This window comes from Drosophila novamexicana, unplaced genomic scaffold (assembly GCF_003285875.2).
Source record: "Drosophila novamexicana strain 15010-1031.04,08,12 unplaced genomic scaffold, DnovRS2.1 tig00000770-arrow-pilon, whole genome shotgun sequence".
Classification (NCBI taxonomy): domain Eukaryota; kingdom Metazoa; phylum Arthropoda; class Insecta; order Diptera; family Drosophilidae; genus Drosophila; species Drosophila novamexicana.
Genome location: NW_020824821.1, coordinates 2221718 through 2244995, shown reverse-complemented (window position 1 = coordinate 2244995; position 23278 = coordinate 2221718). Strand labels below are relative to the sequence as shown.

The 23278-nt window shown below is 35.6% G+C and overlaps 1 protein-coding gene and 1 long non-coding RNA gene across 2 annotated transcripts in view; both read right to left on the bottom strand.

Moving 5' to 3' along the window:
* The window catches only part of LOC115763676 (heparan-sulfate 6-O-sulfotransferase 1), a 123041-nt gene that overhangs the window by 95737 nt on the left and 4026 nt on the right, over positions 1–23278 (bottom strand). The gene's annotated exons all lie outside the window — the stretch shown is intronic.
* Positions 11011–11800, bottom strand: LOC115763678. The gene is made up of 3 exons (XR_004017932.1): positions 11786–11800; positions 11414–11706; positions 11011–11351 (listed from the first exon to the last, which is right to left on the bottom strand). It is a non-coding gene; the product is annotated as an uncharacterized LOC115763678 (long non-coding RNA).

Below are 23278 nucleotides of genomic sequence, written 5' to 3'. Positions count from 1 at the left end.
ACCGCAAATTAAATTAGAAGAAAAGCGAAACGAGAACGTAACAAAAATAACGAGTTGTAACAACAGCAACAAACAACAACAGCAACTGGCAGAACAAGAGGAACAAGCGGAAAAACCACAGGCATCCCAAATGCCTGGCATTACGGAAGCAGAACGACAAGAGCCGAGCACCTAAAGTGGAGCAGGCCAGGCCAGGCCAGAATTAAAACAATAGATGAAGAGAACTGGGCTGCAAACAAGTTGGCAACTCTGCCATCCTTGAGCTTAACTGGATAATTACGTAGATGTAGCTACGTAAGCTGCGCTAACGTAAAACAGATACTCAATAGACCTGCACTAGGTAAACCATCCAATGGGCTGGTGACGGGGAAAGGATTTCTAATTCTCGATTAGCAATTAGTTTTATTTTGAATGTTGTTTTTTTCTTTGAGCGCTAACCAGGACTACAATTTTGCCAAGTACTTAAAAACTTAAGGAATGAAACTTTTCTTCTTCCCCTCCATTTTTTTTTTTTTTTGTTGGTCTTTTCTTTTCCTTTTTTTGGGGCTCGACAGTTTCTGTCTAATGGCCCGAAAGTTTTGTGCGGCAAGGCATGAAAAGGGTTTAGGCAACTTTTGGGTTTTCTAAGAGGCTTACAGGCGAACCCAACACAAAACACATTGGAACAAAATAATTCGCACAAGAATAAGTTCGGTTTAAACCATTTTCATATTGATAATAAATGACTTGTAAAAGCACATTAGGTTTATGACAAAAAAAAGAGGTAAATGATCATTATAACTTGAAGTAATTAGTCAAGTGTTAGAAAATTGTAGGTTAATAAAGATTGGCATAAGTCAAATGTAAATTTTTGCTGGGGCAAAGCTGAATTTATTAAACAAAAAAAAAATTGTATTTTAAGATCATAAATCTTAGGATTTACAAACAGCACAGAATATTTAAACAGTTCGATACTCTAATGACAAGAAATGGATTTTGTTTTGTAGAAGACGACTTGTAAATTATGAATTAATATGAAAAAAAATATGAAAATTTTTTGATTACTTTTTTTAGTTTTCAATTGATCATTGTAAAAAAGTATTTATTATTTTATTTACCTTTATTATTTTTATTAATGAATTATTTTGTACATTAAACCCAACTAAATTGGGGATTTTTTTGATACATTTTTGCTGCCTAAAAAAGAGATAATAGTCGTTGCCCCAGTCAAGCTGGCGTATAAAAAACAGCATAAATATGCCATGCATAAAACAAACACAACAAAGCACACTCACACACACACACACTCAAGCGCACACATTAAATGCCAAACACAATGATAGACAAAAACTAAACATTGGAATAATTTATGCTGGCGCCAAATCTGCGTCGCCGTCTCCAACTGTTCCATTCAGCTTTCAAGCAGGGAGCGGAATTCATTAAAATCAAATAAAATGCTGCTAAAAAAAAAAATCTCAAAAAACATCAACTCAACAACGCGCCGTAATCAGCAAATTGTGAAAAATGTGTTAAGCATATGCAAATATACTACAAAAAAAAAATAAATAAATAAATAATAAAATAAAGCGAACAATAAAAACGTCACTAAGCCTCCGTCCGACGCTGTGAATCACAACAGCAAAAAAGCTGCCTCCAAATGTTGCGACAATGTCATTAATTTTGTTGCTATTATTTATTATTTTATTTATTTATCTTTTCTCTTTTTTTTTTAATTTGTTTGATTTGTCTTCCCATGATGACAGCGCGAAATATGTTTTGCAGATTAAATAATCCCGATTGCAAATGATAATTTATCTCAAGCGAATGCATTATCGAGCATATGTGTGATAAAAAAAATATATGCGTGTAGGGTTTTTTATTTACAGCAGGCGTTGCTTTTTTATTTTTCGTGTGGTCGGATCGGATCGTATCTGGGTTCTGCCTTTGTCAGTATGTCGCGCTGTTAATAAATCATTTCATTTATGGCAGCCACGCAGTCGCTGAATTATTGGCGACAATGTGGCAGCATATCAGCTGCCACCGCTGCTGCCACAGCTGCTTCTGGCGCCGCCAACAAGCGGGATATAAATGATGAAATTGTGGGTCGTATATATGATCGGGATTCTGCAACATGTAATAATTGGCAAATTTAGCTAATCATGAGCTATGAAATATGCAATACCCTCGATACTTATTACTGCGTTATATGCACTAGACTCTACAAATGCGAATGCCTATATTTTGCATAAACTGAAGACTATAATTTTATACAAATTGCTACTCGCTGCTATTTGAAATGACCTAGAGATTTGACCTATAATTTGATACAGCTTGCTATTTGATACTTGATTCATAGAAACTTAAGGCTTACAATTTTAAACAATTCTCTTCCTATATGAACTAAAGACAATAGTTGTATACAACTGCTCATTGCAGAAGCTTTTGTATTGAAATTCTGCTACTTGCTGCTGTCATACTTATTATTTTTTCATCGCCGACGAATATATATATAAATACGATTCTTAGTTAAGCAATGGACTTTGTGTTTACGAGTTAGTGTATACGCTGTAATAGATTTTTATTGTTAGACTAAGCATCTAGAAAACTAAAGTATATAGCATGGGTATTAAAGATATAACTGTGAATTTAATTAGCAACTCATTGTGAATGTAATATCAAACGCTTATAAATATTACCCATATGTTTTTTTTCTACTCACTGAGTCTGTCTGCAACTAGAACACATTTCAAATGGTTTCCTGAAACTCTTTTCCTGCCCCTTAAGCTGCTTAGGTCTTTAAACAAATGATCTCTAATATAGATGAAATATAACAAATATTGACCATATTATTTATGACAACCTATGAACTTAACCACATTCGAGTTCTGCAAAGAAATATAGCAATTATGAAGGCTGCGATTAGTAGCCACAGCTGCTGCTGCGCATGCACATGCTGTGTGCCCAGTTTGGTTGTGCAATTAAAATATGGAAGAAGAAATTTCCACTTTCTACTTTATTGTTTTGCCCACGAAAAAGACAAAAGCCAACACGTTCATGCAAAGAACAGTACATATATACATATATGGCCCTGGTCATTATTACAATTTCAGCACTTGGACTCAACTTTGTACCCAAAATATAATCCCCATGAAAAAAGGGGGGCGACCTCTGTAAACCCAAAAAAGAGCCACAAACATTTACAAAAAAAAAAAAAAAACGAGCTGAATAAACCATACCAAAATGCATGCAAATGCATTTGTATGTATGTGCGTGTGCGTGTGTGTGTGTGTGTGTGTGTGTGTGTGTGTGCGTGTGTGCGTGTGTGTGTGTGTGCGTGTGTGTGTGTGTGTGTATGTGGCAAGGCGTTAACAACAAACCACACTTTGCGTAATGGTCTGCTGGGTGGTGCTAAAGAAACGTATGTACATGCGGGCGCACATGTGGCGTATGTGTGATATCGTGTTGACTTTGCCAACAGGCACCCACATACCAATTCGCTTCCTTCTTCCTCTTTTTTTTTAAGTACTCGCATGCAACTGAATATGTGCATTGTTTGTTCACACGCACACACACACAGCCGTATACACTTTGACCTACATGTCAGCTTTGGGCACGAACTCCGTCGTCTAGTTGCCAGTCTTGATTTTCATTCGAGCCGCATTTCCTTGCGGCCCTAAAACGAAACCATTTTCTTTTGCAGTTTAACAAAATGGAGGTCATGGCTTCCGGTTATTAATTTCGTATATATTTTCATTCGTTTCTTTTTCAGCAAACTTCCCCTTTTTTGCGCAACAAGGCTATGCGCGTATTTAGTTAATGGAAATTATTCGAAATGCAACATCCTGGCACAAGACAGCCAGCCCGAGAAATATGCACTCGCTTGGAAAAAAAAAATTGAATTTTATATACGCCTAACGGGCATGAAAAGCAGAAAAGACAGATAGCAATTTGAATTTCAGCGAACTTGAGCGCAAAAATTCGCGTACATTTTTGGCAATGCAAACTGGGAGATAGGGGAGGGCATAAATAAAGAAAAGCGATGCATTTAATGGCAAAAAGCTTATGTAAATATTTATTTATAAAGGTTTTGCTGACTGTTTGATTGACTGACTGAAGATCAACTGCTGAGCTTAAGCTGAAGCGCAGTAATTGAATTTTTATGACGTAAAGAACAGCTAAGACGAGGTTTTGGAAAATATCTTTAGCTAGGGGACTCCCACTTAAAAGTTCTTGGAAAATCATGTAAGTGAAGGCTGAAGAAGAGAGCCGGATGTAAGTTTATTTTGCATCAACTTCAAAACATTTTTAAGAACTTAAACGGCCATAAATGGATAAGATTTTATATAAAAATGTAATTTTCAAAATAATCAAAGCATTTTCGAGTTTTATGTCGCACATAAAAGACACTCGGCTAAAGCAATTGTCGCTTATAAGAGTGGTTTAATTCAGTTGTGATTAAAACTGAAAACGTTGCACCTTTTGCTATCAATGCCACGTGGCAGGTAATACAATTAACCCATACGATGCCATAATTTGCCAGGACACGACCTTTAGTTGCTGATAAGGTTGCTCCTTAGCCAAAAGCCCAAGCCGGAGCCTTTTGCCTGTCTGGCTGCGCGTTAAACTAATTTTCTAAGACTGCATGTTAAATAGAATTTTTGGGGGTAGTTAGCAGCGCTCCTCAAGCCAGGCATCCCCCTCCTTTCTTTGTTGAGCTGCTTGTGCCGTGGCAAAGGAAATTATGTATGTAGTTATATATAAAAGGGATGGTATATGCAGGGGGCGTGTGTAATCCCAAATGACGCCAAACTCAATCTTGGGCTTGGGCCTTTATTAGAACATCCACACAAAAGCCCGCCTTATCAATATTCATAACTTTGTTAGGGCGAATGTGTGAGGCTCGCGGTTTTATATAGCCATAAAATCGGTTCAAAGATTTATGCTTAAAGTCCTAAAGAGTTCAAGTTTTGAAAGCCTAAAATCTCGAAGCATATTGATAAGAAAATAGCAAATATTGTGGCACATATTACACACATTTAAACGTTAGCTTTAATGTTAGCAATAGAGCGAGTCGGCGACAAAGAGGGTGGGAGAGACGAGGCTCTTGTTAATTTAACGCGCTGCTTCAACTTTAATCTGAGCACAGAAAAAACATTAAATCAGCATAAAATGCACATTATGAAAAGCAAAGCCAAAAAAGCATTACGTAGAATTTTTTTAATCGCAAGCCACCTTGGCTGTGCGCCAATAGAAATTTACCTGCCCCTCCACACACACACACCCCCTTGGAACAGCCGGTCTTTGTGTCAGTCTGCCCAATTCCTAGCCTCATAAAATTAATGGCCAACGCCTGGTTTACTACCGAGTAGAAGAGCCGAAAAAAAAGATATACGCAAAAAATTTGTCTAAGCATTTGGGATAATTTTATAGACCCGAGTGCCTTAACATTTTGATGGGCATTATAGAAAACTTTCCGTTTCGGCAAATTCCAGTTGCAGGGCCAGTGCACACTCATTTTCAACGTGATTTTTGCGTAAAATATGGCCTCATACCATGCGGTATCTGGCTAATTTAGTCAGCTGCCTCAACAGATTACAAACGGGGCCAGCATGTCGGACAGATTTTTATAAGGTTGTTCGCCAAGGGCCCAAATTGTGAAGCTGTCAGAAAGGACTACAGGATTTGAACAAAGACTGTAATAAATATGATAAAGTACAGAGTACAAGTTGATTTGCTGAGGTGATAGGTCATATTTAGACCCCAGATTAGAAATGGGGAGGCCAAAGAAAATATTTTATGGTTTGAAATTATTCTTCTCTTTTATAAAATTTAATTTTAATTTTAGAAATTTAATTAGACTACATTCCTTGTTTTATATATTGTATGATTTTTTTGAGGCAAGAAATACTTTTGATTTATTTGAAGTAATAGTTGTTTTTGTTTTACTGATGATATTTATTAAAAGATTTTATATTTAAATTTTATAGCTGCAGCATATTCTGAAAAGAATCAATTATCCAAAAATATTATTTAAATTAATTTTATTTTCTAGGATTGCACTCCGAGTTTGGGTTGAAGAGTTAGTTCTATCTGCCATAGGAACGTTCGGTCGAAAATTAATTTGTATGAAAAAACATTTATTTTATCAAGATATCTTGCCCAAACTCGGCATTAACTATTTTCCCTGTGCTTCTTAGATACGGGCAAAGCACTATAAGCATTATGAAAAGGTTGGGTCTGCAAGGGGTCCCCCCCACTCCATTAAGCTTAAGTGTTAGTTTTTCTTACAATTTTATGAAAATTCGAACTATAAGAGCTCTAACAAATTGATTAAACAATAAAAACAACTCAACTTTGGACTCATTACTCTCCAGCACTTAAATACAATCCAAAGAGCAGCTGCTCTCGAATAAGCAGCTGCGCCAGAATAATGGCAAAGTAAATAAACAGGGGCAATTACAATACTTATCGGCAATTAAAGACTCTCCTCGCCAGACGGAAGCCCCGCCAGCATGCAAAAATACAAAATGCAAACAATTCAACGAGTTGAATGTTTATAAAGAACAAATTTAATGCGCTCCACTCGCCAAGCTAAAGTTCTAATCATCCACTGAAAGAGGAATGCAACAGCACGAGAAAAAAAAGTAGAAAAAGAAAGATGGAGAGGAGAGAGAAACTAGGAAGCAAACTTGTCGTTAATTGCAATACAAAATGCTGCAAAGGGCGCACATCACAATTGCCTGACTGTAATTGTTGCACTTTATGCAGTTTAACGCACAGCCAACTTTTCAATTGTTGCGACATTTTTATTGCGTAATTTATGCAACACCATAAAGGAGTAATAAAAGTGTGCGAGAATAGAAGATATCCTCTACTAATATAATAATACGCATACTCAAAAGAAGTGCGACTTTTTGTTGGGGAATTCAAGTGAATAAATTGATATAATTGAAATTAATATTCGCTGAATTTCAGGAGTTGCGGGAGTCTATTCAATTTCTTAGAAGATGCACTGAAATACTGAGTACTCACATATTAAGCTCATATTGAACTCATTCTATTCATATCTAATAGGTCCTGAGATAGAAAAAGGTCATGCTAACTGATGGCCAGCCAGATGGGCAGACCGAATCGACTCTCTAGCTTCTAGAATCCGTGATCAATGAGTATATTCAAACGAAATTCGTAGATTACTTGTGATGTGGCTTAATTACTTCAATATATAATAATTAATTAAATTCGATTTTACTAAATTATTCAGAGATCTATAAATGAATAAAAATTCCACTGCGACAGTATGAAATCCACTTGACTGCATCGAGTACCTTTTACCAACGTATATAGACAGAGAATATATGTGATTCGACTATTTGAGCTAATTATTTGGGCTGTATAGTTTAGAACATAAATCAAATGAAGTCTGCAAATGATGTAAAGAACTCACATACCAAGAGATCCATAGATATTCGGTCAAAGAGAGAGTATTAAATATAAAGGATGGAAATTAACTTTCATAATTGAATATACCCTCAGTTAGAAGCGTCAGCTCTACAAGAGGTATACGAAGGGAGAATGAACGTGTGACCGATCGCTCGGGACTGGACGTGCGCTAAACTGCCGACAAAAAGTTTTGCAACTTGGAATAATGTACATAGCACACACAAACACACGCTCACGCACACACAAGCACACGCACACATAAGTGGCAGCCACAATTTAGGCATGAGAGTGTGCTTGTGCGTTGCAGACATTTTGAATTAAGTGTAGTTAATGTTGACAAACGTCAACATTATGAGGCCTGCCTGCCACAACAGAAACAGCAACAGCACAAAACTGAAAAAAGTAGGAGACAAAGAACAATGCCCCACAATCTCTAACCCACTCGGATGCCACAGAATGTGCGGCAATGTGTGGGTCTCTGGGGGCCGCATTGAAGTGGCATTAGGCGCTTGATTGATGAATGTTTAAGTGTTAGATTAAGATAATCGACATTTCAATAATAAAATATTCGAAATGGAAACGATGCTCGTTTAATACAACGGGGGCGGCATAAATTTCAGTTGAGTGACGTGAGAAGTTGATTTAACGCATTAACGCGATGACCAAATTGAATTCTTGAATAAACAAAAAGACTGTGCTGAAAATGCGAATATACAAGCTATCCTTGCGAGATTTTAGTTTTAAATTATGAAATTTTATGGGGGTCTTGATAATATTTTATTAGATCAAATTACTTATAAATTTCGAGCTGCGCTTGGGTTATGGCTTTAATCAAACACACGTAACAAATCAAGCCTATCAAATTTAAGCTTTCTATCTCAAAAAGTTCCTGAGCTATGGCGCCGACTGCTTACAAATTGTAATATTTAATTAAAATACAATTGCTTATTAAATATCTTGGATTGGTCATATACAAATGTTTATTTATTCCTCTATAAGCTTTTCCCCCTCCATTATTGCTAAATTAAAATAATTTGTAAGCATTTTATTATATATTATTATTGAAACAACTATACATGCATTTTTAATTCTATCTTATAAAACTGCATTAAATTACAAAATGCTACATTAAAAAGTGCCTGAAGTGAGCTCTGTTTTAAGCTTTTTTTTAGCTCTGCGAATTAATTGCAAGCAACTGGGTCAACAACAATCTGGCTTTTTTGACACTTTAGTTCCTGGTTTTGCTTATGCCAGCCACTGCTCTGCAATTCAAATGGCGACATAAATTAGAAAAATTGCATAAAAATCAACACTGAAACCCAGAAGCAACATGAACCCATTGTACCGCATGTAAAATTTAAATGCAATACAAAGCAATTGTCACATTAAAATGAATGTTGTTCTGGTTGTTGTAGTTGTTGTTGTGGTTGTTGATGATATGCAGTTTGTGCGCCTAGGTTTTAATGCGGAGCCGGCGCTGGAAGCCACGCGAACTGGACAAATGTGCGACCAACGAGGCGTCAAAAGCCCGCAGGAGACATGCAAAATATGCACTGAACACATGTATATATGTAGGCCTGTGCATAAAAAAAACAATAAAATGTGTACACATATATAAAATTGAAACATTTCTATGCGTCACGCGGCATTTGCGGCAGTTGGTGGAACACTCTGGGCCCCGTCTCTGACTCTGAACTTGCTTGGCCCTGGCTGGGCTCGGCATTTACATTCGCACAGCTCAGCGTATGCGGGTTGGTGCAAGGAAATGCACCATTAAGTTGCCAGACTGAAGAATACCCTTCATTTTGGTATATTAAAACAAGTGCAATAAAACTTAAGATTTTATTACAATATCAAAAAAAAAAGTTGTTGCTGCCCGAATCCATACTCATTGTATCTCTTGCTAATTGAGCATGAAACGCTCTTAACTTATAAGAATTAACTATAACCAGCTACAATTATTACTGAAAAAATCCACAGAACTAATGCTGTTAAACCATAAACCTCCTTTAGAAAATGCATCTAGAAGATTGCTGAGAAAAAATTGGCATGCCCTGCCTGCTCTCTTCTAGCAACAGGGGATTAAGCCCAGCTATAGAAAGAGAAAAAGAAAGAATAAAAAAAAAAGGAAATTAAAATTGGCATGGGCTGCCAATGAATTTTGCACTGGGGCAATGTCAATGCACTTTTCGTCGTCAAACAAAAATAGACAGCGAGTGGAGCAGCTGGGGCCCAGCTAGAAATGTATTCAATCTGCTTGTCTAACTCCAAGTGGGCAAGACACTTAAAACTGAATGGGCAAATTGTGTGGAAATGCTTGTTAAGCAATGCCAACTCAATTAGCTAGAAAAAAAAACGTTTTGCAACTTTTGAAAAAAAAAAAAAGAACAACTAGAAAAAAGAAAACCAAACAGAGGAAAGAAAAGCGCCAGGTTAGCTGTATAAATTAAGGCAATTAGAGGTTAAGTTCAGAGTTCAAAGCATTTTGCTAGATTTCAAATGGGAATACTTAATTATCTAGTTGATCCTTCTCCAATATTTGCTGAGCTAAGAATATAAAATAAAGAAAAGGCTAGTAAAATAGTTTCGAGAAAAGCGCCAGCCGAGCGCCTGATCAGCCAACGGGCCAGGTACAATATCAATAAACCCGTTAACACTGTCCAACAAAATTGCTGCTGATTAAAGTCACATTTCGTATGCAACAGACAGCTGCACAATTATCTAGACTCAATGAAATTAACAATTTTGGGCTTACAAGAAGAACAACAATAGAGCCTTACAGTTTGAAAGACATAAATCGAAACGAAAAATATTAAAGCTGTGTGTAAGAGATGTGTAAAAAGCATTTATAAATTTTTGTCACGCTCTGATTTCCTGTTTTCAAAGTATTGAGAAACAACAACAACAACTGCCACAACGTTGTCAATTTCTATTAACACATTTTGGTTTGAGGCGCTGTCAAAACATTGCCACCTGAAGAGCTGCAGAGCCGGGGCCTGCCAGATGAAATTGTGGCCAGATTCTGATGCCATTGATAAGAGAATGCCTGCTTGGCTCGGGCTTCTTCTCGGCGCGGTACGTGGCCATTGTTAGGGCCTTTGTCGCATCTGGGCGCCGGTTTATAATCCGCACGTATCCTGGCGCGGCTTAGACTGCTTTGTTTCATTGATTTTTGTTGGCCTCGCTATCCAACATCTACGCCTTTGTGTGTGTGTGATTGTGTGTGAATGTGTGTGTGCAACCACTCAGCGACACTTTGACTGAGATTTACCTGCACTGGAAAGGCGTCAAGATAGGAAGTTGTTATCGATTTTACATCTCATTTCTTATCAACTCTCCGAAAATGAAGAAGTTTATATGGCTCTCATGTTATTCTTCCTATAGATTTGCAAGATATTTTCAATGAAGCTGCGTTTTTTTCCTATTTTTTAAAAAGTATGACATTTTAAATATCGACATCGAAATGCCCGAAGGCAACAAATTAGCATAAAGAATTTAGGCATATTACATCAGTTTGTTATGCAACCAAAGAATTCGGAATTTGTGTAACAAAGAAATTTATAAAAAAAATTGTAATTAGATACAGCAACATTTTAAAGTTTTGGGGGCAAGTTCTGCTAATTCACTTGTATTTTTAAACATTATTAAACATTATTCTTGCGAACATAATCGATTTTATTTGAATTGACTCGACCTGGCGGTCGGCTTTTCCATCTTTTGACGTATGGTTCTTATAATTTGCTCCTTTTTCGATACGCAAACAGAACCCGAGCAGCATTTTTCCTTTTTCATACACATACCCCTGTTGCGTACAAAACCAATTTTACACTGGCATTCTTTTTTGCAGGCCGTACAATTTTCCCCATCATATAAAAGCTGAAAGCAGGAGCTCTCAAAGCATTTGCATCGCTCTTCCTCGTTTATGGAGCACCCTAGGCAACAATCCGGAAATATTTATAATATATAATAATATAAAAGAAATGCAATAGCTTACTTCTATATGAGTTGGCTTCGTGGAATGTAAGAACTACCAATAGAACACCTATGAACAGAAATACATGGGCCTTCAAAAATATCATCGTACTGCTTCGTCTTCAACTCGAATAAAATATACGTGTGGATGAACTGAAAGTAAACTCTGTATTTTCACAAGTACAAAGCCTAACTAACAGCAGACTAATTGGCTTCAATAATTACTGGACCAAATCAATTCGCTACGCAATTTGTTAGGTGTCTTTTGCTTCTTGGATCGCAGTTCTTTTTAAACCAAACAAACATTTGTAAACTCTGAAAAAATCTCCGAATTTCTATTATGATCAATATGACATTTTCTGAATATTGAAATAATACCTTATTAGATACATACCTAGGTATATTTTAAAGTGGTATGTAATAAGTATGGTTGAAATGACTGTGGATTAATACAGGGCCACATAGTTTACATGGCCTATACCATTTAAAGTCACTCAGATCGGTTGGATTTTGCCTCATGTCAGGTCTAACTTTTATAATCTCCAACGCGCATAGGCTTGCTTTTACTTTAGCCAGTTTATAAATACCAATGGAAGAGTATTTGTTTCCACAGTATTATTTTTAAGTTTTCAAAATATATACAACACCATACCATACCATATGCCAATCCATTTAAATCTGAACAACTAACAAAGATGACCCCGCAAACAAGCCAAGCATCGAGTGCGCTGCGGCTCATTAAGAGTCTTGCTTGGTGACCTCCAAGGGCAACCGCTGATAATAGTAAAGAAAAATAAGAATAATTGTATATTGAATGAAACGGACTCAAGGGCTGTTGTTAATCTGATGTTGGTTGTTATTTACTGTGTACTGTGTACTGGCAAATGTTGCATTAATAGCGAATAAAATTCATCATTTTTAAAATGCTAGAACTACGAATAGAACAATTAAAATCAATAATGAATGAAACGAATTGGATTTTTGATATTGCCAATTAAGATTTTTATATGGCAATATAATTTAAGTCGGTTTCTTCTAAATATATAAAGAAAACGATTGGAGATTCTTTTTATATTAATATTATTATTGTATTATTTTATTATATTCAGACACTTTTCATTCGACTTTTGAAAAATTTCTTAAGAATACGTTTCTTAACTTATGCTTGTTTCCAAGATTCTGTCGAAATGATAAGTGCAAGAGCAGAGTAGAAAGAAGAATCGCTTCCGTTTGGTTTCTGTTGCATTTTGGATGTGGCTGCTGCGGCGGCTCTTGGTGCTACTTACAGACAGATCTGAACTCACACTTTGTCAACATGTGTTCAACATGATCACGAACAAGCCGGCTATTACTAGACATCAACATAAACATTAGCAATCCCAAACGCAAAACCGAACCCGAACAGACGAGAAGAGAACTTAAAGTGCTCTTTAAGCAAGTGCATGGCCAGAAAATACCCTGTAGACAGCTTCACAAAATACATTTGTAACAATTTAAATATTTAAAAAATATATATATATAAGTCAAATTTATGTGCTCGAAGATGCCATCGTCTGTCTATCACATAAATTTCCCACACCCATTTACCATGAATACAGGGTAGAACAAAACAGAGCAGCGAATGCAATTTATGCTATAGTAGGGCACATTCGAGAATGGGGGCTTGCCAAGCTGAACTGAATTTGTTGTTGGGCATTGGGCCTTCGGCCTGTCCACTTGAGAGGCGCATGCTAAATATGTGAACACATTTTTGTAACATATTCAACAGATTTCCGTCTGCTGCTGCTGCTGCATCTTAATGTGTGGCATTTCGAGGCACTCTAAGTGATATATAATAGGGCGTTGAAATGAATTCGAGCCGTTTCTCTATGCTCTATGCGAATGGCTGCTCTATTGTTTCAAAGTGATGAATTGCTGGGCACTGTGCTGCCAAACTTTGATGCCTGCCACTCGGCACATCGGTCAAGATGAAAGACGAGCAGCTATTGAACCATAACAGCAGCCCAAGCTCTTACTCTTTCTATGTAACAACCTTCTCTCTCGCTCTGTAGCTGCCTCTCGCCTTAATGGGTTAAGGCTATAAATATGCATATATATGTGTATATAGTCAGTGCTTGGTTCACACTATGACATTTGGCTGGCCCGTCTGCACGTCCGTCCATTGAACATGTCTGGGAGCATTATTTACGACTTCCGTGATGAATTTTCAGTGGCCACTTCTGCAATTGCTTCCCCCTCGCCCCTTGTTGCACCCTACAAGCGTATGCAATCGGCATTCATAAAGTGCCTCGATTTTAAATATAAAACTCAGAGTGCGTATTTCCTATGCAATTCACGACTCCGATGTCTGCTCTGTGAATATGAGGTTCAAGTGAAAGAAAGAAAGAAAGAGAGAATAAACAGCAGGCTACAGCAGCACGGGCGGTCGGAATTATACTTGGGCAAAAGGTAAGTCTAACGAACCTATAAAGAGTGGAAAAAAATCTTAAGGATGTGCTAGAGAGGTAGGCAGAGACAGAAAATATTGTGTGGCATACAAAACAAGAAAAACATAGCCAGACAGGATAAAATAAAAATAAATAAGTAACAAATTACAAACATTTATAACTATATTATAAAATATAATATTATTATATTGCACAGCAAGTTTCAATTATTGTTTTTGCTGATTAATTATTAAGTAAATAAAATACTAAATTTAACAAAAAAGATATTGGAATTGATTTAATTTTTAAAATTGTCAACTACTTATAATGAAGTATTTTTAAGCAGACACCAAAAGGTTAATTGAGTAGCGAAGCGGGCCGACTAGGTAAGAAGGTTCGTGCCCCTGTCAAGAACAAATATGTTTTCGAATTTGCAGGCAAAGCCTGGTAATTTCAAGATGCAGTTACTATAAACCTGCTTAGTTAAACACTTAGACTAAATATAAACCTCATTTAAAGCGAAAGTATGCCTAAGATTAGGTAACAAAACTAATTTCAAACATTTATATTACATGTCTAATAATAATATTGTAGAATGTCATCGTTGACAGCATTAGCAATGTTACTAAAGTTTTGCTATCTATGTTAATTATAAATAGGTGTCGATAGCAAGATAAATATAATATCGATAACAATAAAGAGCCTGTCGTTATGAATTATGGGGGCAGTCTGTCGACAGCGTTAAGAGAAAGGGGGCATTTACAAAAAGACACAAAGAAAAAGCAATATAAATAAATATTAAAGAATTTCAAAATACTTTATATCTTGTTATTGTTTTTTTTTTTTTTTTTTTGTTAGCTTAGCTTAGCTTTCCTAATTAGTATTTCAATTTACCATGAGCTCAAATTGATTAACAACGCAATAGACTCGAAATTATATAGCATAAAAGTGTGTTGCTTGAGCCGCAAAAATCGCATTCATTCATAAATCAAAATATCAGACACTTATGAAAGAAGTAGGAAAAGGAAAGCCATTACGGATAATATGACAATCGAAGCATTTTGTTAATATTTTCAGCATATTTCGACGACTGACCAAAACTGAAAGAAAAGAAAAGATGAAAAGCGAAAGAACATCAAAAACAAAACATGCTTCGGTCGATAACTTTTCTGTTTTCGTCGTCAGTGATTTTTTCGACATTTTTCGGTTTTTTTCTTCTTTTTTGTAGCTGCTGTCGTCGTTTCCACTCGAGCAATTAATACGTGAGCAAACTGGAAAATACTTCAAGCAGCGAGCTGTCATCCAAGTGCAAAACAATGTTAGACCCCTGATGGACTGTGAAGGGGTGGGGGTGGTGGTGGGGAGCGTGGCGTATAGCGGGTGGGTTTGGGTTGAGGGATTTAAAGAGCAGACATAAGCCGTAAGCCATAAGACATTCATTCTTTGTCGCGACGCGCCGACTGACGCCTCGACGTAAGTCGATATCCCAAAAAAAAAATACTTTCGTCAGGGCCCCTTATTCTGTTCCTTCTGGCTCCACTTAAGAGCACAAACCATAACCATAAAATCGTATTATGTGTATAGTTAACAATCGTATTGCAATTGCGAAATCCAAACACGCCTCTCACATTGTCACATCGGGGTCTGGGCTATATTTAGAACTAGTTCCCCGATTCCCCTAACCATTCGTTGTAATTATCGTGCGTGCGATTCATGATGATGTTGATGATAATCACAAAAGAAGAAATATAACACATTTTCCAGTGCATAATAAATTGTGAGACGGCTTTTCCTCATTATTATTGTGAAAATCTGCTCATATTTCAAGCAACCAAGCGGAAATCCTTTATCGTAGACCAAACCCAACACACCCCCCTCCAGCTTATACATATATTTGCTAAGTATATCATATAATACGCTTCACATTTTTGCAGCTCGTTAGATAGGCGACAGTATAAAGTTATTCATAGAATTGTTGTTGCTGCTATGTTGCCACAGAACTAAATCATTGTTAGACCGACTTTTCTGTCTGGCTGTTTAGTTGGTTTTGGCCTGCTTTGGGCTGGCCTGACCATATAATTGTGTAAAAGTTTTAATTGGATGCTTTTTGCACAATTTGCTATATTTTTAAAATAGCGCCACGAGGCAAAAGTTTTCGATATTATTTGAGTTCATTAGGCTTATAAAACTAAATTAATGTGCTGCTAAATAAAAATAAGCTTAATATTTAGTTGAATATAGGGATATTAGATTGACCCGATTAAAATTTTATAGTTTTTATAGCTGCGATAATATGTTAAAATTATAAAAAAAAAAAAAACACAAAATGATACGCTTAGATATATACCATAATATATCATATGGATTTTCATACTTATTCTACCCTGAACCCATTAAAAATGGGTAAAAAGGGTATATTGTATTTGTGCAAAATATAAATGTATGTAACAGGCAGAAGAAAGCATCTCCGACCCCATAACGTATATATATTCTTGATCAACATCAACAGTCAAGTCGATCTAGCCATGTCCGTCTGTCCGTATGTATGAACGCATGGATATTGAAATTTTAGATGTAGGTCCTCCTAGTGCCTGCGCAGATCGAGTTTGTTTTCGATAATCGATAACTTGCCCCGTTTCCAAGAAATCGATAAAAATCTATATCAAAATCCTGTTTTTTGGGCAATATTGGTAAATAATAAGAGCTCGAGCCACCAAACTTAACATGTAGTTTCTAGAATATTATATATTTTTGAATTTGGTGTATCCCGACTAGAACCTCTTACATGTTTTTTTCTTTTATTTTCTGATATAAAATGATTTTAAAAAGCTTACCTATTCAACTGATTTAATCCAGTATAAAATTATAAATATAGCACAATAATCATATAAATAAATAATAATTAATAATTTCCACGTACTCATTCACCGCGCTCACCATCTAGCTATATTTATTCGCCCATTAGCCAAATTGCGAGGCATGCATTCAAAATTTTTGAAATACTAAAATAGTCCAATTAGCCGTGGCTTAAATGCACAGCAGAAGGACAAACACCTGACTAAAACATTTCCAATGAGAATTACAAAACGCTAATTGCATTTTATAAAACATTTTGAATTTAATTCGTAATTGGCAATTGCTGTGAAAATTAAAATGGTAAATTAGGGCGGGGGATGGAGGAAAAACATGCAAAAACATGCAGAAATTTGTGGATGGTTTATTAGGCGCATATATTAAAGTTATTTATGCAAGGCAATTGCAAAATGAAACAGCATTATGAATATCTCTATAAAATTCGTATTTCAATTTAAACAGCAATAAAAGGGCAAAATATTTAAGAGCCTTTAGCTCAAAATGAGATATCATATGACAAATTACTAAAATTAGTTATACAATACCACCCAATTAGACATATCCATTAGCCTATGAAGTTTGCTCTTAACTCTTTCGCGTAGCCAGGTATCAGTTGACCAGGCCCGCAACTCGCCATTTAGTCAACCTAAACTGTTATGCAGATGATGCCGCTGCCAAGCGTTTGATCCTCTCTTTGATGAACTACCCCAAAGGCATATAAAAAATGTATACAAACAAAAAATAAAGGCATCTACCTGCATTGCCATTTAAGCTCATAAGCGGCTATCAGCTTACATTGCTTTCAAACATGAGACCGTCATTCAATAATAAAAACGAAAAATAAAAAAAAAACAAAAAAAAAATTAATTTGACGACTTGCTGATACCCTAACCAGTGTCTATCAATATATAAGAGAGTTTTATCTCTAAATTAACTTTTCAACTAATGCAATGAAAAGCTTTGGTAACTCTAAGCATTTGAAAAATATCTTTAATTTATAATTTATACTAAATTTAATAGATTCTTGAGTCAGCTTAAAAGATTTATTTCTATTTAGTAAATTCTTAAAGCACTAAATGCTTCGATTGAGAGCTTTTGTTAATTGCTTTCCATGGTAATAAAGCTTTCCATTCGAATTAAAGCTTATCAAATTTTACAAATATACGTAAATAAAATAATATAAAATAATAACCTCTTTGCTTGAGGTTTGGCTTAAAGCTTGGGACTTGTCTTTAAAGCGTCATACCACTTGAAAAATAATTTAAGCCTAGACTTTTCAAGTTTTATCTCCAATCGATTCGAATCGCTTAGTTGCAGTGTATACTAGCTACACATACGCACACACACACACATATAATTATAACCTGCCAGATAAACTAAAACCAGTTTTCGTACGTGCACCAGACATTGGGCCGAGCCTTAAAAGCAACAACAAAAACTGTCGAAGGCTATCAGAAAAGTTATCAAAATAACGTTGAGAAAAAAGGCTGAAACTGGGCACTGGACAGGGTCGGGGTCGAACTTTGGCCAGTTGGCTAATTTGTGCCAGACGATATTATAAACTAAAAGTGATATACCCTCTCCTTGTCTCTCTCTCTCTCTCTCTCTCTCTCTCTCTCTCTCTCTCTCTCTCTCTCTCTCTCTGTCTCTCTGTCTCTCTCTGTCTCTCTCTCTCTCTCTCTCTCTCTCTCTCTCTCTCTCTCTCTCTGTCTCTCTCTCTCTCTCTCTGTCTCTTCCTCGCTCTCTCGCTCTCTCTCTCCATCTCTCTCCCCTCGCTCTTGCTATCCCACTCACACTCACAGCGTAGATATCAACGATCTTTTGTGCACGAATTAACTTCAAATAGGCGTGAATAATGCGCGTTGATCTTTTCCAAAATCAGCTGTGCCCCCCATTGTTTTTAAGATTTGGGTTTTGGGTCTTTAAAAAAATAAAAAAAAACCGCAGCACTAATCTGAAATTCATGTGCTCCATTGTTAGAGCGGATGATACCACATTAAAGTGCCGCTGACACGCGCCTTCTGGCTTATGACATGTGCGGTTTTTCTGTGCCCCTGCCCCTACCCGGTTGCCCCTCACCGGTTCATTGGCGGCTTCTTTTGCTTTTAGCATGGCCTGGGCAAGTGCTTTTTATATTTCAGATTTGCTGATACTTTAATTGGTTTCGACTTGATATAGTTCTCTTTGTTGTTTTTGCTGTCGCTCTTGAGCCACTGGTTTTACGTTACGGCTCGTTAGGATGATTATAAAGACATCACATGAACACAGTATATTGATGTTAATTGCATGGACAGTCAAGCCTTTAAATGCTTTTAATGGGCAGAGTGTTAATTAATTAAAATTTCAAAGAAAATATTCATTATATTTTATATATTGTCAGCTGCTTAAACAGGTTGCGAATTACAAGCTACACAGTTAAGCATTAGGCGTGCATAAATTAAGCAATGAAACTTAAGTACTTTTTCTAATTATCATTAACGGGCAATAAACATTAAACAAGTTAATAAATCAATGTAAATCGTTAAGATTTCATTAGAAAACACACAATTTAAATTGATTAATTGACTATCTGTGAGCTAAAGCGACAATTGTGGAAGGGGTTTTCACTAGAAACTGTCTGGTAAAGCGATCGTTTAGTTTTAAAATCAAATAAATCTTGTGTTAGGTTGAACAGCCGCGTTAAAGCAAGATATTATCTATTGTTTAAAAGAGTTACGAAAAAGTTATCTATGAACAAAAAGCAACAGATATGAAAGATTATCTTCGTAAAACGTTAGATAACTATAAAGAAATAATAATTTTTTATTTAACCAATGTTTAATTTCAGTTTTTTTATTTTTTTACGTTTGTTTCTGTCTGAATTCATTTAAGTTTCCTAGTGATCAACATTCGCCTCTTGCTCAAGATACAGTATTCAAAATTAACGACTCTGTTTACATTGTTTGGAGATATATCTCCCGGCGGTGTGTTATTCTGACACACTATTAAATTGATTAAAGTGAGGCGCTGTACGATAAAAAGAAGGTCCAAAGTCATCAGCTGATATAGACGAATCCAACAGGGTCATAAATTGACACGATCATAAACCAAATCTATGCTAATAAACTGCCTTAAAAGAGATTAGGAAACCGAAAAATTATGTACATTGGCTGCCGTTGTTGTAAGAAGTTGATTTTACGATCGAACTAAATCCAGTTGTGTTTTAAGACCAGGCAGGACAAGTGTTTGCAGTTCCCAAATAGAGCAATAAATTTGTAATAAAAATTGAAGCCACAGAGGGCGAAAGAGTGAGGGAGATAGAAATATCAGCTGAATTTTTCTGTAAGTGCCAGTATGCTAAAACAATAAAAGAAAAACTTTATTTGTGGCCGGAAAGTTGTTTAGAAAAACTAGAAAAGCGAAAAACAAAGCATTAGCATTATAGACTCATGCTCGCGCATATTTCAAAAAGAGAAAACACACGCACACTAAAATTTTATTGCCGAGCAAGCCAACGTACTAAAAGCAACAAAGTTATAAATACACTTTAGTGTAATATTTCATTAGGCTACGACCCAGAAAATTTGGCCAAAAGTTACAAAACTCTTGCCAAAATTTATGTTGAGCAGCCTCAGCTCAAAAAGCAGTACCACAAGCAATAAACTTCAAAATAAATTAATAACTTATTTGTTAAAAAAATAACGAAAGGAAATTCAATTTTAGAGTTCAGTTATATTTGCATTATTGTAATTTATTTGTGTAGCTTTTGATAATTACATCAGGTCTCCACTCGCCATTTACAATAAAAACAACTAAAAACAACACGAAAATTAGCAAGAGCAACAAACGCTCGCATTTAATTAATGAGTTTTGTGTATATACATATACAACGCTCTGAATTCTCTTTATTTTTTCACTTTTATTTCCTCGCTTAACGTTTAACATCGTGGAAGTTTGAATAAATAGAAATGTATGTGAATATAAAAGACGATCCCAAATTACGGCAACGACCTAATGAATATTCAAGGTAAAAGTGTTTAATTTTGTTTGTTGGTTTTCTGTCTGTCTGATAAGTTTTTAACACATTTTTATTGCGCTACATAATGAGCTCAGGTTGGGTATTTCGATTCAACAAATGTAATGCAAATATTCCCATTAATCAAAACAATTGAGCATTTGCCATATGAGCAAATGATAGTTGAGTAAATAATTGAAAAACATAAACAAGTCTTATAACTGAAATATACACAATTTATCAAGTAATCAGAAAATCAAATATCCCTAAGCTCAAATTAAAAAGCACATGCGTTGCCCATTAACATAGGTAAACTACTTGTAAATGCTGCCACCGCAAAATAAGTACGAAGAGCCACTAACAGAATCTAGCTTTCAGAGATAACATACAGTGACAAGACGGACCCTAGTAAAACTTCATTACTGTTAACATTACATCCGTGAAAGACACCAAACAGTCATATGTCATAGTCTTTATGAATAGCACATACATACATAATCTAAACCCTAACATTAACTAATAAAGCATAGCAGTTGCATAACATGTCGGAGCTATCACTATGTTGAAGCTGACAGGCTGGCCTTTAACACAACCTTTTATAGAGATAAGTGTTTATTTTTGTTTTTAATATAATACTTTGTTACAATCATAAATATTGCCATTGACAAGAATGCATATATTCAAAATGTAATTTGATCGAACACTTGACGGTTGCCCGTCTTCTGGCATAAGTGCTGAACATGTATACCACTGCTGCACGCGTCTAATAATATAATGCAAATATATATGCATGAGTACGCTCTTCTGCTCAGAACATGTTAGCGTATAGGATAATTACGTTAAATTAGAATTGTAAGCTACGATAAGCTTGGTAAAAATTCGATAAATTCATTTCTTAATCTGTCAATCTTTAAGAGCGGTTTGCTTAACTACCAATTGGTAATCTCTTTAATGTGAGAACCACATGACATTATATTGTTTACGCATAACAGAACTAGCCAAGCATTTCTGGAGTTAACAGAAGGCACACTTTCTTAAACTCTAACATTGGATACTGTTGCTAATAACATTTTTAAAATAATTCACTTATCCCAGCTCTTAGCTAATTTAAATCATAAAAACAACGGACACATCTTCAAGTTGACATTCACCTTAATGTATTTATAAATATAGCAACAAATGTATCGACAACAAAAAAAGAAAAATATATATATACCTAGTGCTAATCATATTTAATCTTAAATGAGTGTATCTCTAAACACATTTGTATATTCCCCCAAATAAAAGTGCATTTTAGGGAAAATGCGTTGCAACAGAAATGAAATTCGGACACGCAATGCGCCTACGCAATGATCATGCATTAATTTATTTCGCTACACTTTTCATTTGTCGCAACGCGTCACTAATTAAGCTATTTTTGAAAAACACATATATATATTTCTCAACTGGGCGTGGCTCTTGTCTGCCATGTTGTCTCGCCAGAGAAAAGGAAAATAAAAAACCACCACATAGGACTATTCAAGATCGCGTGTTATGTTCCCCAACTGGCAGCTGTGCCCAATTAATGTCACTTTGCTCACCATTTCAATTTGCTAAGAGTACTATGAGTACTGGCTACGGGTATGGCCGAGTACAGTGAATGCTCTACTAACCGACAGCTGACTTGGGGTAACATTTCCGCCTATAAATATTAATTTAATTTTATTTTTTTATTAAAATAAAACGCACATATCTGCAAGGATATAAGTCGTAATACTTCGACACGGTGTTCGCTTAAGGGAGCTTTCACTGTATCCGTAACTTGTCGTGGGCGCACAAAACAACACTACATTAGCTAAATAGAACATTTTTTTTGTCATGTTTAACTTTTCAAATATGTTACAAAAATAGAGTTTGTTGATAAGCATAGAGCCAATTGATATTAGAAGCGAAATCAGTTTTTTAAATAAATACACTATTTTGATTGACAGTGAACTCAGTTTCTAAAAGTAACGCACGCGCCCACAACTGGCCTATTTTTAACATATATATGTGTGTGTATACATACCACATATTTAAATATATGGCACTTTTGGCCAGACAGACGCTTGCGTGTTTTATTATTATAAAACTATTCTTGGCTTTATGGGGCATATTCAGTTAGTTTAGTTTTTATTACAAACATCTAGGTTATACGATTTGGTATATTTATTCTTATCCTTATATATTGAGTTTTTTTATTATTTGAGAAATCTATATCTGGAACAAAACACATTAAATTTGATAACCTTAATAGTTTCGAAATCAATTAAACTAAAAAAGATAGAGAATATATGTATTGATTTAAATTAATCTTCATTGTTATCGATAGCTCAGCATTACAACCGGACTACTGATTGCACTTATTTATCGATAAGAACTAATTACTACCTTATGACTGTCGACTACTAGCTTAAGCCTTCTAAAAATTGATAATGCAGTTTCTTAAGTCGCATTTCAATCAAAAAATATCATATATAAAACTGAGCGTAAGTCAAGTTTAATAAAATTCCAGTGCATAACGCTGACGAGCATTTAAAAATTTATGAGCTACACTAATGAATTTATCGATGCTAATATTAGAGATGACTTGGCA